The sequence below is a fragment of the Aotus nancymaae genome, unplaced genomic scaffold (genome assembly GCF_030222135.1).
Source record: "Aotus nancymaae isolate 86718 unplaced genomic scaffold, 86718_ANA_hifiasm-v0.15.2.pri h1tg000108l, whole genome shotgun sequence".
Taxonomy (NCBI): Eukaryota; Metazoa; Chordata; class Mammalia; order Primates; family Aotidae; genus Aotus; species Aotus nancymaae.
This window is the reverse complement of record NW_026988523.1, coordinates 13,958,732-13,980,721: the sequence shown is the minus strand read 5'-3', so window position 1 is coordinate 13,980,721 and position 21,990 is coordinate 13,958,732. Positions and strand designations below refer to the sequence as shown.

The 21,990-nt window shown below is 37.0% G+C and overlaps 1 protein-coding gene and 1 pseudogene across 1 annotated transcript in view; one reads left to right on the top strand and one right to left on the bottom strand.

Annotated features, from left to right (window-relative positions):
* The window catches only part of CACNA1E (calcium voltage-gated channel subunit alpha1 E), a 336,624-nt gene that overhangs the window by 108,578 nt on the left and 206,056 nt on the right, over positions 1-21,990 (bottom strand). The window lies entirely within an intron of this gene.
* On the top strand, positions 9,280-10,179 carry LOC105711712 (ATP synthase subunit gamma, mitochondrial-like; annotated as a pseudogene).

The following is a 21,990-nucleotide window of genomic DNA, read 5'->3' as shown; positions in this document are numbered from 1 at the left end:
AAATGATGAAAGATGATTAAACCTGGACTCATTACACCTATCTTTGAATCAGACCACAGGCAAGTTATTAAAGCTTTCTGAAGTTCAATTTCCTAATAAATGGCATTGATTAAAAACTCCAACCTCACTGAGCTGCTGTATCAGCAAGGCCTTGTGAACCAAGGCCCCAGACATGGTGCCTAGTATGGTAGATCTTCAACAGATGAGAGTAGAATCTGAAGTTCCCTAGGAGCTGTCGTCTTAAAATACAAAGAACTGTCATCTAACAGCTCTTGTTACTTTGTCACCTTAAAGTATTAACTAAAATCAGATATTTGCATCAAGGATAATCCAAATCAACAAATCAACACTGGAAAGGAAGGAATACTGGTGAGGTTTAGAGAGGAGGAGAGTGTATCTTTTGATAAAGTCTATGTTACTGAACATTTGTAGACTGTTGGGCAACTTCTCAACTCTAGCTGTTCACTTCATAGATTCTAAATAACTCCATCACCTTCAGGATAGAGTTATTTTTACATAGGACCTTTTATGTGAAGATTTCCTTCAAAGCAGACTCTTCAGAGTTTGGAGCCATTAGAGACATGTGTGAGGGAGGGAGCTTGGACCATAACTAGCACCCCAGCACAGACTTCTAAACACTCCTAAGGCCCTTGTCTTAGCAAAGTCCACTCTTATGTATTTATAGGCAACAGTAGATCCGCTCCTCACAGAGCAGTGGTACTGCAAGTATGAACCATGGACCGATGCCTAACTGCAAACTATTTCCAGTCCATAAGATGTATTCAGAAATTAGAAGCACTTAGTAACTCCTATAATAATTTGACAGATACTTGATGTGTACCAAATATAAGAATAAAAATCGATGGCTTTGTTTTATATCTGCTTATATTTTTCATTTCAGTTTTCTGGTAATCCATTTTATAAATAAATGCATTTTACAAAAGTATAAACACACAGTAGACTGGTAATTTTTAGAAGCGATTCTTCAACACGGATAGTTTGAAAAGCACTGTCTGGAGCAAAACCATTTCTTTGCAGCTGGAAGATGTGGTATTGAGATCATTATACTAATGACCATTTATTTTGTGTTTATGATGTGCCAGACACTCTGTTGAAGTTTGTAGGCACTATCTGCTTTAGTTTTCACAAAACCACAAAATACATGATGCTAGCTCACTTTTTAAAAGAAGTCAAAGGACATTTAAAAACCTATTCCTATTTCTCCACAACCTCTCCAGCATCTGTTGTCTCCAGATTTTTTAGTGATCACCATTCTAACTGGCATGAGGTGGTATCTCAATGTAGTGTTGATTTGCATTTCTCTAACAACCAGTGATGATGAGCATTTTTTCATGTTTCTTGGCCTCACATATGTCTTCTTTTGAAAAGTGTCTGTTCATATCCTTTGCCCACTTTTGAACGGGTTTTTTTGTTTTTTTTCTTGTAAATCTGTTTTAGTTCTTTGTAGATTCTGGATATAAGTCCTTTGTCAGATGGGTAGATTGCAAAAATTTTTTCCCATTCTGTTGGTTGCCGGTTCACTCTAGTGATTGTTTCTTTTGCTGTGCAGAAGCTCTGGAGTTTAATTAGATCCCATTTTTCTATTTTGGCTTTTGTTGCCAATGCTTTTGGTGTTTTAGTCATGAAGTCCTTGCCTATGCCTGTGTCCTGAATGGTTTTGCCTAGGTTTTCTTCTAGGGTTTTTATGGTGTTAGTTCTTATGTTTAAGTCTTTAATCCATCTGGAGTTAATTTTAGTGTGGGAAGGGATAACACTGGGAGAAATGCCAGATATAGGTGATGGGGATGGAGGCAGCAAACCACATAGCCATGTATATACCTATGCAACAATCCTGCATGTTCTTCACATGTACCCCAGAACCTAAAGTGCAATAAAATATATATATTTAAAAAATACAAAAATTAAAAAAAAGAAAAAGAAAACCTATTCAAGGTCATACCTCTAAGTACTGACAGAACAAGGTTCTTCTGACCACAAATAGGTCTTGAGAGGCAAATTAGAAGCCAGGGGACCTGTGCCACCTGAGGCCCTTGGGATTACACTGACAGCATTTCACCACAGCTTTTCAGTGTATTTTCCTCTTCTTTCTTCCTGTGTATTTCCTCCCTTGCATTTGTTATTCTTTTTCATTTTTGTTTTTCCTCCTCTGTCTTCTCTTCTGCCTCTTGTCTCTGAGGATGTACTCAGATGAAAGGATAGGACCCAAGGTCACAAAAGCCCCTGAACTCCACACCACAAATTATCTCTTCCTCATCCTGCTCTATGGAGTTGAGGAACAAGGCTATAAAGAAGGTATTAAATTCACATTCTCATTATGTGCAGGAAGCAGGAAATTCACATTACTCTTATATTATCAAACAGTAATTACTAGAAATGAATTCCTCTGAAAAACTCTAGCTGTCACTAGCATAAAATAGTTAAATTCTTTTGCAAGTAATCATGCTCTACCAATAAACGCTGATCATTTTTTAGATATCTTATATCCAAATGTTACAATGAAATCCAAGTTAAAATTTTACTCCATTCTTATCTGAAAATATATCTTATCTGCAAAAACTATGCATACATGTGTCTATATCTGCAGTCATGAAAATGCACATGCACACACATGTGTATACACACACATGGCCATAGCTCCACTTACAGGAAGGCTGATGGCTAAAAATATACTCCAGGCCAACATTTTCTCCAGAGGTTTATCTACTCCTATGCAATAATGCCTCCTCCCTAGGAAACTAGTAAATACAGGCTTTACTTCTGAAGGGTAACTATAGAGAATTTGGTTATACAATTCTGTTTGTGTGAAATAAGGTAATTACTATGATACTATAAATTCCCCCTAATGTGGCTCAGAAAAATGTTATATTTTGTAGAGAATCTGAAAAGTCAAAGAACTGACTTCTAGTTCTGGCAGAATATAACACCAGTGTTCTGAAATACCTTTTACACAAAACGCCTAGGTGCTAGATTGACAAGCATGATAATTAATGCACTCCTTAACTTACAAAAAAGTGATGGAAATTTCCAAGTGATGGAAATTTTGTTTTTTGGTCAAAAAAAACAAAAACAGACATATGTTATGAAAATATTGTCTCCTAGTCTGTTTCTTGTTTATATTCATTTTCTTAATGGGATCTTTTGATGAACAAAAATTGTTTATTTTGACAAAGCCCAACCAATCGATTGTTTTGATTTTATTGTTTGTGCTTTCTATACTGTATTCTGTCCAAGAAACATTTGTCTAGCCTGAATTCTCAAAGATATTCTCAAATTAATTTTAATCTACAGAGAGACATAAAAGTCTAGATTCACTTTTTTTTGTTTGTTTTTTTTTTTAGAGACAGGGTCTCGCTGTGTCGCCCAAGCTAGAGGGCAGTGGTGCAATCTTGTCTCACTGCAACCTCCGTCTCCTGGATTCAAGTGATTCTCATATCTCAGCCTCCCAAGTAGCTGGTACTCCAGGCACACACCAACACACCCAGCTTATTTTTGTATTTTTTTTAAGATGGGGTTTCGCCATGTCTGCCAAGCTGGTCTCGAACTCCTGATCTTAAGTGATTCACCCACCTCGGCCACCCAAAGTGTTGGGATTACAGGCATGAACCACCATGCCCAGCCATAGATTCACTTTTTTATATGAATATCCAGAGGATATTGCAAAATGTATTAAAAAGACTTTCCTTTCCCCACTGAATTGATCTTGCATCTTTGTCACAAATCAATCACCAATATATATGAGGGGCTCTCTAATCTGTTCTCATGGTCTGTTTGTCTGTCTACATCAATATCATATTGTTTTGATTACAGTAGCTTTACAATAGATTTTAAAATCAAGTAGTGTAAGTCCTACAACTTTATTCTCTTTTTCAGAATTGCTCTAGCTTCTCTAGAGCCTTTGCCCTTCCATATCAATTTTTGAATCATCTATCTAGTTCTTCGAATTAGCCTGTTAGAATTTTGATAGGGATTATACTGAATCTCTATATTGACTTAGAGATAATGGATATCTTAATAATGCTAAGTTTTTCAATCCATAAAGATACCATGTCTCTCCATTTTTCAAAAGACTTTTTAAATTTACTTCAGTAATGTTCTGTAGTTTTCAACAGAAAGGTCTTGACATCTTTTGTCAGATTTATTTCTAGATATTTGATTTTTTTGGTTATTCCTTAAATCTTTAACATTCATTTTAGTTAATTTAAATATAAATTGAACTTCGTCATTGCAAGCATATATAACCCAATTAATTTTTTTTGTTGATCTTATATCCTTTGACCTTGCTGAATTCACTTAATTAACTCTTGTAGAGTCTGTTAAATTTTCAAAATATATAATCATATTATCCATAAAAAATAGTTTTTATTTTTCCTTTCCAGTTGATGCACCCTTTTTTTCCTTTCCTTATTAATATGGCTCAGATTTACATAACAATGTTAAAGAAAAGTGGTGAAAGTGAAAGTCCTTGACCATTTCCAAATTATAGGGAAGAGGGATTCATATTTCATTAAGTAGGATGCTGGCTGGAGGTTTTTTATAGATGCCTGTCTTAAGCCATTTTGTGCCAATATAACAGAATACTTGACACTGGGTAATTTATTTACATGGCTGATGGTTCTGGTGACTGGGAAGTCCAAGATCAATGGGCTGTATCTTGCAAGGGCCTTCTTGCTGCATCATCTCATTGCAGAAGGGTGTAATGGCAGAAGGGTGCAATGGCAAAGCCTGTGCAACAGAGCATGGGAAAGTGGGAAGAATTCATCCTTTTATCAGGAACCCACTCCCACAATAATGGCATTAATCCATTCATGAGGGCAGAGCTCTCAGGACTTAATCACCTCTTAAGGGTCCCACCTCTCAACTCTGTTGCACTGGGGATTATAACACATAAACTTTGGAAAACACATTTAAATGACAGCAATGCCATTTTATCAGATTGAGAAAGTTATTTTCTGTTATTAAGGTACTGTGAGTCTTTATTATAAAGTAGTAAATTTTAAGTTATTTTTGCACATGTGTTAAGGTGCTATATACTTTCTCCCTCTTTTACCGCTAAGGTAGTATACTACCTTGACTGATTTTCAAATGCTAAACCAACTGCATTCATGGATTAAACACGACGTGGTAATGATATATTATCCTTTATATTTTGCCAGATTTTATTAATAATATTTTCAAGGAAATTTGCATCTACATTTATAATGGACATTGTTCTTTTCTTATTATATATTTGTCAGCTTTAAGTATTGGGGTTATGCTGATCACATCAAATGAGTTGGGAAGTGTTTCTCCCCCTACCTCATATCCTAAAGGGGTTTGTGAGGGATCAGTATTATTTCTTCCTTATGTTTGGAAGAATTGACTGGTAAAACAATGTGGCCTAGAGTTTTCTTTGTGGGAGGCTTTTAGAATACAAATTCAATTTCTTTAACAGATCTGTGTTTATTTAGATTTTAAATTTCTTCTGTTAGTTGTTTTTTTAATTTCAACTTTTTAAAAATTCATTTATTTTTATTACACTTTAAGTTCTGGGGTACATGTGCAGAATGGGCAGCTTACATAGGTATACATGTGCCATGGTGGTTTGCTGCATCCATCACCCTATCATCTACATTAGGTATTTCTCCTAAAGCTATCCCTCCCTTATCCCCCAGTCCCCTGCTATCCTTCCCCCCACCCATCTCCCGACAGACTCCAGTGTGTGATGTTCCCCTCCCTGTGTCCATGTGTTCTCATTGTTCTACATCCACTTATGAGTGAGAACATGTGGTGTTTGGTTTTCTGTTCTGTGTCAGTTTGAGCTTTATCCATGTCCCTGCAAAGGACATGAACTCATGGCTGCATAGTATTCCATGGCATGCCCGCATAGCCAAGAAAATCCTAAGCAAAAAATAAATAAATAAATAAATAAAAGCTGGAGGCATCATGCTTTCTGACTTCAAACTATACTAAAGGCTACAGTAACCAAAACAGGATGGTACTGGTACCAAAAGAGATATACAGACCAAAGGAACAGAACAGAGGCCTCAGAAATAACGCCATACATCTACAACCATCTGATCTTTGACAAACCTGACAAAAACAAGCAATGGAAAAAGGATTCCCTATTTAATAAATGGTGTTAGGAAAACTGGCTAGCCATATGTAGAAAGCTGAAACTCAATCCTTTCCTTACACCTTATATAAAAATTAACTCCAGATGGATTAAAGATTTAAACATAAGACCTAAAACCACAAAAACCCTAGAAGAAAACCTAGGCAATGCATTCAGGACACAGGCATGAGCAAGGACCTCAACTTTTATTTCAGATTCAGAGGGTACAAGTGCATGTTTGTTACATAAGTATATTGTGTGATGTTGAGGTGTGGGATATGAATGATCCTGTTGCTCAGGTAGTGAGTATAGTGCTCAACAGTGTTTTCAACCCTCTCCCACCTCCAGTAGTACCCAGTGTCTATTGTTGTAACCTTTACATCCATGAGTGCCCAATTATTTAGCTCCCACTTATAAGTGAGAACATTTGATATTGGGTTTTCTGTTCCTGAATTAATTCACTTAGGATAATGACCTCCAGCTGCATTCATGTTGCCACAAAGGAGATGATTTTATTTCTTTTTGTGGTTACATAGTATTCCAAGGTGCATATATACCACATTTTCTTTGTGCAATCCACCATTGATGGGCATCTAGGTTGATTACATATCTTTGCTATTGTGAATAGTGCTGCAATGAACATATGAGTGCATGTGTCTTTTGGGTAGACCAGTTTATTTTCTTTGGGGTTATATACCCAGTAATGGGATTGCTGGGTCAAATGCTAGTTCTGTTTTAAATTCTTTGAGAAATCTCCAAACTGCTTTCCACAGGGGCTGAACTAATTTACATTCCTACCAACAGAGTATAAGCATTCTGTTCTCTCTGCGACCTTGCTAGCATCTATTGTTTTTCTACTTTAGTAATATCCATTCTGGCTGGTGTGAGACGGTATCTCATTGTAGTTTTGATTTGCATTTCTCCAATAATGAGTGACGTTGAGCATTTTTTCACCTGTTTGTTGGTTGCTTGTGTATCTTCTTTTAAAAAGTGCTTGTTCATGTCCCTTGCCCATTTTTTTAAATGAGGTTATTTTTTGCTTGTTAAATTGTTTATGTTCCTATAGATTCTGGATATTAGACCTTTGTTGGATTCTGGATATTAGACCTTTGCAAATATTTTGCATTTCCATTCTGTAGGTTGTACATTTACTCTGTTGATAGCTTCTTTGGTCATACAGAAGCTCTGTAGTTTAATTAGGTTCCACTTGTCAATTTTTTTTTTATTGCAATTGCTTTTCAGGACTTAGTCATCAATCTTTCTCAAGGCTGATGTCCAATATGGTGTTTCCTAAGTTCTCTTCTTGGATTCTCATAGTTTGAGGTCTTGTATTAAATTTTTAATCCATCTTAATTTTTGAATATATTGAGAGGTCCAGTTTCATTTTTCTGCATCTAACTGGCCAGCTATCCCAGCATTATATATTGAATAGGGATTTCTCTCCCCATTGCTTAATTCTGTCAACTTTGTTGAAGATCAGATGGCTGTAGGTTTGCAGCTTTATGTCTGGGTTCCCTATTCTTTTTCATTGGTCTATGTGTCTGTTTTTGGACCAATACCATGCTGTTTTGGTTACTGTAGCCTTATAGTATGCTTTGGAGTAAGATAGTGTGATGCCTGTTGCTTTCCTTCTGCTTAGGATTGCTTTGGTTATTTGGGCCCTTTTTTGGTTTCATATAAATTTTAGAATAGTTTTTTTTCTAATTCTGTAAAAAGTGACATTTGCAGTTTGATTGAAATAGTAGTGTTCTGAGCAGTATGGTCAGTTTAACAATATTGACTCTTCAATTCATTAGCATGTAATATTTTTCCAGTTTTTTGTGTCATCTATAATTTCTTCCAGCAGTGCTTTGTAGTTCTTCTCGTTAGTAGAGATCTTTCATCTCCTTGGTAGATAGATTCCTAGGTATTTTTTTTTTTTTAGGCCATTGTAAATGGGATTGTGTTTTTGATTTGGTTCTTGGCTTGAACACTACTGGCATATAGAAATGCCACTTTTATATTGATTTTGTATCCTGAAACTTCACTGAAGTTGTTTATCAGTTCCAGGAAACTTTTCATGAAGTCTTTAGGGTTTTCTAGATATAGAATTGTTATTGTTAGCAAAGAGAGATAGTTTGACTTCTTTTCCTTTTTGGATACCTTCCATTTCTTTCTCTTACCTCATTACTCCAGCTAAGACTTCCAGTAGTATGTTGAATATAAGTGGTGGGAGTGAGCATCCTTGTCTTGTTCCAGTTCTCAAGAGGAATGCTCCAGCTTTTGCCCATTCAGTATGATGTTGGCTGTGAGTTTGTCATAGCTGGCTCTTATTATTTTGAGGTATGTTCCTTTGATGCCTAGTTTGTTGAGGGTTTTCATCATAAAGCAATGTTGGATTTTATCAAAGGCTTTTTCTGTATCTATTGAGAAGATCATATGTTTTTTTGGCATTGTTTTGGCATTTTGGTTTTCAAGAAAATTGCCATTTTATCTAAGTTGTTACATTTACTGGCACAACATTATTCATAGTATGACCTTAATTATCTGATTTCTGTAGGATCTATGGTGATGTCCCCATTTTCATTCCTGATTTTGATCTTTGTGTTATTGAGTTACAGCACAGAGCAGATAGCAGAACAGAAAATGTAAGTAAAATGTAGTACCTAAAAAAATTAAGTAAAAATCTGAGCAAATATGTACAAGATCCATATAAGGAAAACTACAAAACTCTGATAAATAAAATCAAAGAACTATATATATTTTTTAAATTAAAATTTTTAATATATATTTTAATGCAGTGCATAGAAATCAAAGAGATGAGAAAACTGAAAGTGAGGCTAATAGAAATGTTAGGTTGAAGACCTTAAATAAGTCAGGGTTTCACAAAAAGAGAAGAGACAAATGATGAGAGGAAATATGTGAAAAAATAATACTTGATTTTTCCAGAATGAACTATTCAGATATGTAGATGCAGTAAGCACAACACATATAAAAGCAGGATAGCTAAAAGGAAACCCATAACCAGTACCATTAGAGTAAACTCTGTAACACCAAGATAAAGTCTTTAAAGCCTAAGGAATTTAAAGAAATCATCTACTTAGAAAATCCAAAATAATCGATTAAAAAACTGGAACCAGAGGAGGCCTGAGTGATAGACCTTCAGCAGGGCTGTAGCTACCATCTTCTCTCACACGGGCGTTGCTGGGCTGTCGGTCTGGACCGTGTAGCTGCAATGAATTCAAGTTCAAAATATGGCAACTTTGAAAGGTATTATGAGGCAACTAAAGTTCATCTAAAACATCCAGAAAATTACCAAGTCTATGAAAATGGAAGCAGCAGCAAAATACACCCGAGCTGAGAGAGAGCTGAAACATGCTCGAATATATAGATTGGGATCTTTGGCTCTGTATGAAAAAGCTGGCATCAAGGTGCCTGAAGACAAGAAGAAACACCTCCTTATTGGTATGCCCTCAGATCGAGGACTGTGTGATGCTGTTCATTCCTTCATTGCTAAACAGATGAAAAGTGAGGTTGCTACACTAACAGTAGTAGCTTGGAAAGAAGTTATACTTGTTGGAATTGGTGACAAAATCAGAGGCATACTTTATAGGACTCATTCTGACCAGTTTCTAGTGGCATTCAAAGAAATGGGAAGAAAGCCTCCTACTTTTGGAGATGCATCAGTCATTGCTTTTGAATTACTCAATTTTGTATATGAATTGATGAAGTCTCCATCAACTTTAATCGATTCAGGTCTGTCATCTATAAGGCAGAAGAAAAGCCCATCTTTTCCCTTAATACCATTGAAAGTGCTGAGAGCACGAGTATCTAAATTATATGGATGCTGATGTGCTGCAAAATTACTAAGAATACAATCTGGACAACATCATCTACTACTCTCTGAAAGAGTCCACCACTAGTGAGCAGAGTGCCAGGATGACAGCCATGGACAATGCTAGCAAGAATGCTTCTGAGATGATTGAGAAATTGACACTGACATTCAACCGTACTGGTCAAGCTGTCATCTTCAATCAACTTCAAAAGAGTTGATTGAAATTATCTCTGGTGCTAAAGCTCTGGATTAATGAAAATGAAGTTCCATCCTCAGAGAAGAGATAAGTAAGGAATATTCAGCCAGGTGATTTTGTTTTTAGCTTACTGCTGTCTTTGTCAGAAGAAAGTGTTCCTCCATTGTTTGAATTACTGAAGACAGCAAGATATTTGTAAATTATCTTACAATAAACAACTTAAAATAAGAAAAAATGGAACTAATAACTGATTATAAAAAAGTTGCACGGTATAAGGTTAGTATACAAAGTCAATCCCTTTCCTACATATCAGCAATGAACAATAGAATTCGAAATTAAAAACACAGTATCATTTACATTAGTATGTAAACAATTAAATAGGTAAAAATCTAACCAAATATGTAGAAGATCTACATAAGAAAAACTATCAAACTCTGATAAATAAAATCAAGAATTAAATACATGGTGAGACATTTCATGTTAATGAGTAGGAAGACTTAATATGGCCAAGATGTCAGTTCTTCCCAACTTGATCTATAGATTCAATGCAATTGCAACCAAAATTCCAGCAAGTAATCTTACAGATACTGACAAACTGATTCTAAAGTTTAGAAAGAGAGACAAAAGACTCAGAATAATTAACACAACATTAAAGAAGAACACAGTTGAAGACATGGCACAACCTGACTTCAAGCCTTATTATAAATCTACAGTAATCAAGATGATGTGGTATTGATGAAATAGACCAGTGGAACAAATAGACCAATGGAACAGAATAAAGAACCCAGAAAAAGATCCACGTAAATATAGGCAGCTGGCCTTTGACAAAGGAGCAGAGGTAATACAATGGAATAAAGCAGCTTTCTTTTCCATGGTACTGGAACAATTGGATATCCACATATAACAAAAATTAATCTAGACACAGACCTCACACCCTTCACAAAAATTAACTCACAATGTATTATAGATACTATGGTTTGAATATTTGTGTCCCCTCCAAACTTCATGCTGAAACTTAATCCTCAGTTCAACAGTAATGACATGGAGCCTTTAGGAGGTGACTAAGTCATTAGAGATCTACCCTTATGAATGGGATTAGCAACCTTATGAAAGAGTTAGAGGAAACTAAGTCCCTTTGCCCTTCCACACCTTCTGCCATGTAAAGATGTAGTATTCATCTCATTTTTTTCTTTTTGTCCTTGTACCATGTAATAACACAGTGTTAGACCTTCCTACCACAGGAGAATGCAGCAACGAGGCTCCATCCTGGGAAAAGAGATCACTCCACCGACACCAAATCTGTAAGAGCCTTGATCTTGAAATTCCCAGCCTCCAAAACTGTGAGAAATAAGTTTCTATTATTTCTTAATTACCAAATTTAAGAGCACATTAAAAGGACCATTGACTAGGATCAAGTGGAAATTATCCCTGGAACATGAGGATGATTCAACGTACACAAATCAGTAAGGGTGATACACCATATTAACAGGATGAAAGATAAAATTTATCATGTCAATAGATGCAGAAACACTATTTGACAAAATTCAACATCCTTTCATGATAAATACTCCAAAAAATTAGGTACAGAAGGAATGTATCTCAGTATAATAGCATCCATATGTGACAAGCCCACAGCTAACTTCATACTCAATGGCAAAAAACTGAAAGCTTTTTCTTGAAGATCAGTAACATGACAAGGATACCCATAATTTTGCCACTTATTTTCAATATGTTACTAAAAGTCCTGGCCACAGCAATTTGGGAAGAAAAAGAATTAAAAGGCATCCAAATTGGAAATGAAGAAGTATAATTGTCTTTGTTTGCGGATGGCATGATCTTATATACAGAAAATCCTAAAGCCTCAACCAAAAAACCTATTAGAACTAATCAATTCAGTAAAGTTACAGGAAACAAAATCAACATAAAAATGAGCAGCATATGTATACACTAACAACAAATTATCTGAATAAGAAATTTTAAAACACCCCATTTACAATAGCATCAAAAAAAAAATACTTAGGAATAAATTTAACCAAGGAAGTCAAAGCTCTGTATATAACACTGACGAAAGAAATGAAGAAGATAAAAATATATGAAAAGATCCTATGTTCATCAACTGGAATAATACTGTTAAACTACTCATACCACCCAGAGTGATATAAACATTCAATGTAATCCCTACTAAAAGTCCAATGACCCATGTTTCACAGAAACAGAAAAAATAATTTTTGCCATAAAGACCCAGAATAGCCAAATCAATCTTGGGCAAAAAGAACAAAGCTAGAGGCATCATACTACCTTATTTCAAGATATACTACAAAGTTAAAATAATCAAAACAGAATGCTGCTCGCATAAAGACAGACATACAGAAAAATGGAACATAATAGAGAACCAGAAATACACACATTTACAGCCAAGGGATCTTCATCAAAGTTTCCAAAAACATGCAATAGGGAAAAGATAGCTTCTTCAATAAATGATATTAAGAAAACTGGATATTCGCATGTGGAAGAATTAAACTGGACCCTTATACACACACCATATCCAACAATAAACTCAAAATGGATTAAAGACTTACACATAAGACCTGAAACCATAAAACTACTAAAAGAAAACATAGAGGAAAAGATATTTTGCATCGGTCTGACAATGATTTTTTTTTAATATGACCCCAAAAGCACCAGCAATAAAGGCAAAAATATACAAATTGGATTGCCTCAAACTAAAGAGCTTCTGCACAGCAAAGGAAACATTCAACAGAGTGAGGAGACAACTTACAGAATGGGTGAAAATATCTGCAAACTGTATATCTGATAAGGGGTTGATATAGTTTGGATTTGTGTCCCTGGGCAAATCTCATATTGAAATGTGGTCCCCAATGTTGGAGGTGGGGCCTGTTGAGAGGTGACTTTATCACACAGGCAGATTTCTCATGAATGGTTTAGTACCATCCCTCTCGGTATTGTCCTCACCATAGTATGTTCTTGTGAGATCTGGTCATTTAAAAGCATGTAACACCTGCCACTGGCTCTCTTGCTCCTACTTTCACCATGTAACATGCAATCTCCCACTTCACCTTCCACCATGATTGTAAGATTCCAGAGGCCTCTCCAGAAGCAGATGTTGGTGTTATGCTTCCCACACAGCCTGTAGAACCATGAGCCAATTAAACTTCTTTTCTTTATAAACTACCCAGTCTCAGATATTTCTTTATAGCAATGTAAGAATGGCCTAACATAGGGGTTAATATCCAAAATATATGAGAAACTCAAGCAACTCAATAGCAAGAAAATAAATAACGTGACTAAAAATTGGCTAAAAGATCTGAATAGACATTTCCCAAAAGACGACATACAAACGGACAACAGGTATGTGAAAAAAGGTTCAACATAATTGGCCATCAGGGAAACCCAAGTTCAAGCCACAGTGAGATATCATCTCATACCTGTTAGAATGGCTGTGATCAAAAGGCCAAAAGATAAATGTTGGTGAGGATATGGAGAAAAGACAGCTCTTGTACACTGCTGGTGGGAATATAAATTAGTACAGCTACTATGGAAAGAGTATTAAGGTTCCTCAGAAAATTAAAAATATAACTACCATATGAACCAGCAATCCCACTTCTGGGTATATAACCAAAGGAAATGAAATCAGTAAATATCTGCACTCCCATGTTCATTGAAGCATTATTCACAATAGCCACGATATGAAATCAATCTAACTGCCCATCAATGGGTAAAGAAAAGGTGGTATATAAACAACAGAATACTATTCAGCTTTAAAAACAATAAAAATTCTTTTTCTGTGCAGAAGCTCTTTAGTTTAATTAGATTCCATTTGTCAACTTTGGCTTTTGTTGCCATTGCTTTTGGTGTTTTAGTCATGAAGTCTTTGCCCATGCCTATGTCCTGAAAGCTATTGCCTAGGTTTTCTTCTGGAGTTTTTATGATTTTAGGTTTTATGTTTAAGTATTTAATCCATCTCCAGTTAATTTTTGTATAAGGTTAAAGAAGGGGTCAAGTTTCAGTTTTCTGCATATGGCTAGCCAGTTTTCCCAGCACCATTTGTTAAATAGGGACTCCTTTCCTCATTCCTTGTTTTTGTCAGGTTTGTCAAAGATCAGATGGTTGTAGATGTGTGGCATTATTTCTGAGGCCTCTGTTCTGTTCCATTGATCTATATATGTTTTGGTACCAATACCATGCTATTTTGATTCCTGTAGCCTTGTAGTGTAATTTGAAGTCAGGTAGCATGATGCCTCCACAGCTTTATTCTTTTTGCTTAGGATTGTCTTGGCTATGCAGGCTTTTTTTGGTTCCATATGAAGTTTAAGGTGGTTTTTTCCAGTTCTGTGAAGAAGGTCAATGGTAGCTTGATGGGGACAGCATTGAATCCATAAATTACTTTGGGCAGTATGGCCATTTTCACGATACTGATTCTTCCTAACCATGAGCATGGAATGCTTTTCCATTTGTTTGTGTCTTCTCTTATTTCCTTGAGCAGTTGTCTGTAGCTCTCCTTGAAGAGGTCCTTCACATCCCTTTAAGTTGTATTCCTAGGAATTTTATTCTCTTTGTAGCAATTGTGAATGGGAGTTCACTCATGATTTGGCTCTTTGTTTGTCTATTATTGTTGTGTAGGAATGTTTGTGATTTTTGCACATTGATTTGTATCCTGAGACTTTGTTGAGTTGCTCATCAGCTTAAGGAGATTTTGGGCTGAGAAGATGGGGTTTTCTAAATATAGAATCATGTCATCTGCAAACAGAGACAATTTGACTTCCTCTCTTCCTATTTGAACACCCTTTCTTTCTCTTGTCTGATTGCCCTGGCCAGAACTTCCAATACTATGTTGAATAGGAGTGGTGAGAGAGGGCATCCTTGTCTTGTGCTGGTTTTCAAAGGGAATGCTTCCAGCTTTTGTTTATTTGGTATGCTATTGGCTGTGGGTTTGTCATAAATAGCTCTTATTATTTTGAGATATGTTCCATCAATACCTAGTGAACAGGCAACCTACAGAATAGGAGAAAGTTTTTGCAATCTACCCATTTGACAAGGGGCTAGTACCCAGAATCTACAAGAAACTTAAATTTAGAAGAAAAAAACAACCCCATTAAAAAGTGGGCGAACGATATAAACAGACACTTCTCAAAAGAAGACATTTATGCAGCCAAAAAACATATGAAAAAAGCTCATTATCACTGGTCATTACAGAAATGCAAGTCAAAACCACAATCAGATACCATCTTGTACCAGTTAGAATGGCGATTGTTAAAAAATCAGGAAACAAGAGATCCCGGAGAGGATGTGAAGAAATAGGAATGCTTTTACACTGCTGGTGGGAGTGTAAATTAGTTCAACCATTGTGGAAGACAATGTGGCGATTCCTCAAGGATAGGATCTAGAATCAGAAATTCCATTTGGTCCAGCAATCCCATTACTGGGTATATATCCAAAGGATTATAAATCATTCTACTATAAAGACACATGCACATGTATGTTTATTGCAGTACTATTCACAATAGCAAAGACTTGGAACCAACCCAAATGCCCATCAATGATAGACTGGATAAAGAAGATGTGGCACATATACACCATGGAATACTATGCAGCCATAAAAAAGGATGAGTTCATGTCCTTTGCAGGACATGGATGAAGCTGGAAACCATCATTATCAGCAAACAAACACAGGACAGGAAAAAAAACACCACATGTTCTCACTCATTAGTTGGAGTTGAACAATGAGAACACATGGACACAGGGAGGGGAATATCACACATTGGGGCTTATGGGGGAGGGTAGTGGAGGGATAGCATTAGAAGAAATATCTAATGTAGATAATGGATTGATGGGTGCAGCAAACTACCACGGCATGTGTATACCTATGTAACAAACCTGCACATTCTGCACTTGTATCCCAGAACTTAAAGTATAATTTTAAAAAATGAAAATTCTATCATTCACGATATGAGTGAATCTCAAAGACATTATGCTAAATAGAATAAGCTAAGCACAAGAAGCCAAATACTGCCTTATCTCATTTATATGTGGAATCTAACAAAGTAGAACTCATAGAAGCAGGGAGAAGAATGCTGGTTACCAGGTGCTGGAGTGGGAAGGGGAAACGGAGAGATGTTAGCCAAATGGTAAAAGCTGCAGTTAAAGAGGATAAATTCTAGAGGTCTATTATATAACATGGTGACTATCGCTAATAACAACATATTGTATACTTCACAACTGCTGAGAGTAGATAGCAAATGTTCTTACCACAAATAAATGGTAAGTATTTGAGGTAACAGACTAATTAGCTGGATTTAATCATTTCACAACATATACATATATCGAAATATCACTTTGTACCTTGGAAATACATACAGATTTTATTTGTCAATTAAAACGTAAAAAGGATAGGGGAAAAGAGCTATTGGGCATTATCTCGTAGAGTTAAACATGCAAATGTCCTGTAACCCCAGAAATCCAGAATCTTCATGGCAGCATCACTTGCACTGGCAAAATTCTAGAAGTGGAGAGGGGATAAATAACTTGCAATACACTTATACTTTCACTGTGTAGAATTCTACACGGCAGCAAAAGCGAAGTGAATGAACCAACCTCTATAAAAATATATACTGTATTTCACAATTCATATAACATTTAGTGATATATTGCACAGGGAAATATACACAGGTGGCGAAACTAAATTACAAGCAAAGGAATAATAAATACTACCCTTGAGTGGGAGGGCAAGAGATGCAGGAAAGGCAATTGGGCTTCCCTGGCACCAGTAATGCTCTGTCTCTTAAGCTTCACTGTTAGTGCCCGGATACTCATTTCATTTTCATTCGTCCCACATATATGGTACAAACCATATATAATATATATTTATTTTGTATATATAAAATATTTCAGACAAAACGATGTTTGTAAGTCAATAAACCATAAGTCACAAAAACAATGCTTCATGGTTATGAGGGAGTTATATTTAATAATAAGAGCAAAAGCACTGAACCAGAAGGAATAAAGCTGGTTTCAAGTTGACTCTGGCATATTCTGGCTATGTGACTGTCAGGAAGTCATCAATAAGCCTTAGTTTATTAATTTATATAATGGGGGAAATAATTTCTCTTAAAGTTATAGTACAGAAAAAAGAACAAACTATATATGCAAAATGCCCTGGAATATGTAACAAACCATATACTATTGTAGATGAATACAAAGACCCTAAAAGAAAATAGGTTGTAATTTTTCTTCCAGTCCAAATAACTGTGTGTCTGTTGGCTGCATCCTTTTAGTTGTCCCAATGTCCCTTCTTTCAAAAGTCGTAAAACCACTCAGAAGCCATCTTTATTTTTCCCTCACCATGTGCAGAGGTGAGCCTCTGGGGCTCTTGGACCCAGCTGCCTTGCATTCACTTAGTTAGAACGTTAGGCATGCCCTCTTCCTGAGCTGTGCAAGTAACACCTCAGAGGGCCACGCTTAGCCAGCTGAGGGGTGACTGGACAAGACAGAAGAAGCGTGGTGATAGCCACCCCCACCACAAGCTGTCTAAATCAGTAAATAATAATCCCAACTTCCCAGTGGGGGCGTGAATCTTGTCCTGAGTGACTCCCCAAAGCATAGTCATAGATCCTATAGTTCGTTAAGAAATATTAAAAGGCGGAACAGAAAACATGAAAACCCCAATAGAAAACGGTTGGTGGGAAAGTGCTGTGCTTCCCCTTGCTCAGGCACCTACTGCCCCAATGACTCCAGGGTCTTGGCTCCCATCTGGCCACTGGAGGTTAGATGCTTCACTCATCCCTTCAGAAAAAAAGTCCTTCTGTGCTCCTCTCTTGAAATCTGTGAATTAAGGGGATCTTGGAGGTTAGATGCCTCACTTATCCCTTCAAAAAAAAAAGTCCTTCTGTGCTCCTCTCTTGAAATCTGTGAATTAAGGGGAGCTTGGAGGTTAGATGCCTCACTTATCCCTTCAAAAAAAAAAAGTCCTTCTGTGCTCCTCTCTTGAAATCTGTGAACTAAGGGGAGCTTGATAACCACCCCCACCACACCAGTCTCATGTTCCCAATCACATCAGTTATATTTATTTTGCCAAGGACATAACAAAAGACAGTATCTACAGGGCCAGTAGGAATACAATAAAAATTAGCACCACATGTCACCCAGGATCTCTGTGTGTCTTTGATGTGAGCTAGAGAAAAATCCAAAAGGTCAATGCAGTCTTCCTAGAATTCTCTTCGCCCGTCACCCACAAGCCTGCTTTCCAAACACCTCCGTGCAGGGAAACTCTCCATATGAAGGTGCAGCAAGCATCCCCACCTTGTCTTGGCCTCTGAACACCATGTCCTCACTGGATTAGGAGGGCACTGTAATTCCCACTATTGGCAATCCAAGCTGCATTATCTGGATATCGATGAGGATTAAAAGAGCCTCATCGTCTTGCTACCCACCATAGCAAGTCAGTCTGAAAGGCCAAAACTCACAGACATGAAATCATCCTTTAAAAAACTTAGTTCTGGCTGGGTGTGGTGGCTCATGCCTGTAATCCCAACACTGTGGGAGGCCAAGGCACGTGCATCACTGAGGTCAGGAATTCAAGACCAGCCTGGCCAACATGGTGAAACCCCGTCTCTACTAAAAATACAAAATTAGCCAGGTGTGGTTGTGCATGCCTGTAATCCCAGCTACTCAGGAGGCTGAGGCAGGAGAAACACTTGAACCCAGGAGGCAGAGGTTGCAGTGAGCCAAGATCACGCCACTGCACTCCAGCCTGGGCAACAAGAGTGAAACTCCATCTCAAACAAACAAACAAACAACTTGGTTCTTACTGGCCTCCAAGCCTCTGTGATTGGATCTAATGAGGAATGAAGACTATAGCTTAGCACCAAATAAAGAGAAAGGGGTAACAAGAATGTAAATCAAATATCAAAAGGTTCACCTGACAAGGATAGGCGGACAAAGGGTACTAACTGAAAGTCAGGGGCCTGGATTCTGGCATTAGTCTATCCCTCGCTGTCTGTAGGTCTAAGTCGAGACTACCTTGGTGGGGGCAGGTGGGGGCTTTATTTTAACTGCAAAGTGCTCCCTGAGGGCCTTTCTAGCCTAAGCACTCTATGGGTCTAACTCAAATAAAACCCAATGTTAGTTACACTTGATTGCTTCTAGGAAGTAAAATTTAGAGAACTAGGATGCAGGAGATAAAAAATATAAAGGAGAGGGTCATTTTATATACAACATAGGAAACAAATGGGGTAGAAATGAGTAAGCACTGAGAAACCAGAAATAATAAAACAATGAAATACAGGTGGAGTGTTCCAAAAGGTCTTCGAGACAAAGTTTGAGTGTCCCTTAACAATAGGTCTGTTTATGCTTTCCCCACCAAAATTAACAGAGCACCTGACTCATAGTAGAAACTTTATGTTTATTGAATAGGTGAGACCAAGGCTGAGAACATCTTCTAGAAGTGGGTTTGCTGATAAGATTTTCACAACTGAAATCACCTGGCCAAAACATGGCAATCTGAAATATTATTGAGAAACTCCCGAGACCCTTCCAAAAGTTAAAAGGAGATGCCCCAAGAGGGACCAAGTCAGTGGGGGGTAAGGTGACTGACCTCCAGTAAGGAAGATGGTGCAATGAACTTGTTAATGGCAGAAGACGGACCACACTGGGTTAGTTATTCACATTCCAACTCGGCTCCCTCAACACTCATACAAGGCATTCATGACATAATATTTGACTTGAGGAGTATAATCTATGGTTGCACAACAGCTTGTTATGAAGACATGAAATAACATATAAAAATCATTTAAACAGTTAAAGGTGGCCTATGTGCTACCTAGCAAGGCAAAAAAAAGTTTTCTTTGTAAGCATGCTCCTGGGAGAAAAAATTCTCCATTTGTTCATCTGATTCTCCTAATTAGCATATACTAAGCAGCAGACATGGTACTGGATGTTACACATAATACTTGTAACTGTCAGCCAGCTAACAGTTTGAAAAACTTTCAGAGACTCTCAAGAGTAACTCACTCTTTACAATACATTAAGCTCCACAAAGCCATATGTACTCCTTTAATTCAAAGGCTGTCAAATCACAAGTCAGAATTAATCTGTTTATTTTCTGAAGCATGACACTAACAAGGCAAAAAAAAACACCAAAAAACAAAAACAAAAAAAACCCAACTTTAAAAATCCCTTGTTTTGGAAGAACACCCATCTTGAATAGGAATATGGCATTATCACCAGACATGAAACAAACAAAGCAAATCAGCAAACCAAACGAAGACAAGAGGAAAAGTTGACAATAATAAGCAATGGGAAAAGACCCCCCTATTCAATAAATGGTACTGGGATAGCTGGCTATCCATATGCAAAAGATTAAAACTGGACCCTTTCCTTTCACCATATACAAAAAACAACTCAAAATGGATTAAAGACTTAAATGAAAAACCTAAAACTATGAAAACCCTAGGAGAAAACCTAGGAAGTACCATTCTGGATGTTGGCCTTGGCAAAGATTTCATGATGAAGACTCCAAAAACAGTTGCAACAAAAACAAAAATTGACAAGTGGGACCTAATTAAACTAAAGAGTTTCTGCACAGCAAAAGACACTAACAAAACAGTAAAGAGACAACCTACAGAGTGGGAGAAAATATTTGGAAACTATGCGTCCAACAAAGACCTAATGTCCAGACTATAAGGAACATAAATCAACAGCAAAAGCCAAACGACCCCTTTAAAAAATGGTCAAAAGACATGAACAAGCACTCCTCAAAAGAAGACATGCACATGGTCAACAAGCATATGAAAAATGCTCAACATCACTAATCATTAGAGAAATGCAAATCAAAACCGCAATGAGATACCATCTCACACCAGTCATAATGACCATTATTAAAAAGTCAAAAAATAACAGGTTTGACAAAGTTGCAGAGAAAAGGAATGCGTATACACTGTTGATGGGAATGTAAATCAGTTCGGCCACTGTGGAAAGCAGTGAATCTCAACAAATTTAAAACAGAACTACCGTTTGACCTAGCAAAGTCGTTGCCGTACCTCCTCTAGGACCTGGTCTGAAGGAGCAACCCGGGTATATAGTCAAAGAACTATTAATTCTTCTATGATAAAAGACACATGCATGCATATGTTCATTGCAGCACCATTTACAACAGTAAAGACATGAAATCAACCTAGATGCCCATCGACAGTGGACTGCATAGACTGTAGTGCATATACACCATGGAATAGTATGCAGACACAAAAAAGAATGAAATCATGTCCTTTGCAGCAATGTGGATGCAATTGGAGGACGTTATCCTAAGTGAATTCATGCAGAAACAGAAAACCCAATACTGCATGTTCTCACTTTTAAGTGGGAGCCAAACACTGAGTACACGTGGACAGGCAGACAGTAACAACAGATACCAGGGAAAACATGAGGATGGAGGATCAGAGGAGGGTAAGGAACAATAAATTGCCTATTGGGTACTAGGCTCACTATCAGGGTGATGAAATCATTTGTACACCAAACCTCAGTGGCACGCAATTTACCCATGTAACAAACCTGCACACATACCTCCATGAACCTAAAATAAAAGTTAAAAGAAAAGAAAGAAAGAAAATCTTATTTTAAAAATAAGTATCTTAAACCCAAGCATAAGAGCATGGAACATAATCCTGCAGGAGACTGAAAAACTACAAGCTAAATACAATTCAGTAGTAAGTGACTGAGAACAAAAATCAGAAGTTCCAGGTTTGGGTACCAACTCTTCCACTGCCTGTTTGTGTGGCTGTAGTAACTGATTTTTTCCAATAATTCAGACACAGAATTCTATCCAGTGCCATTGCATAAAGTGCCATTTGCTAGACT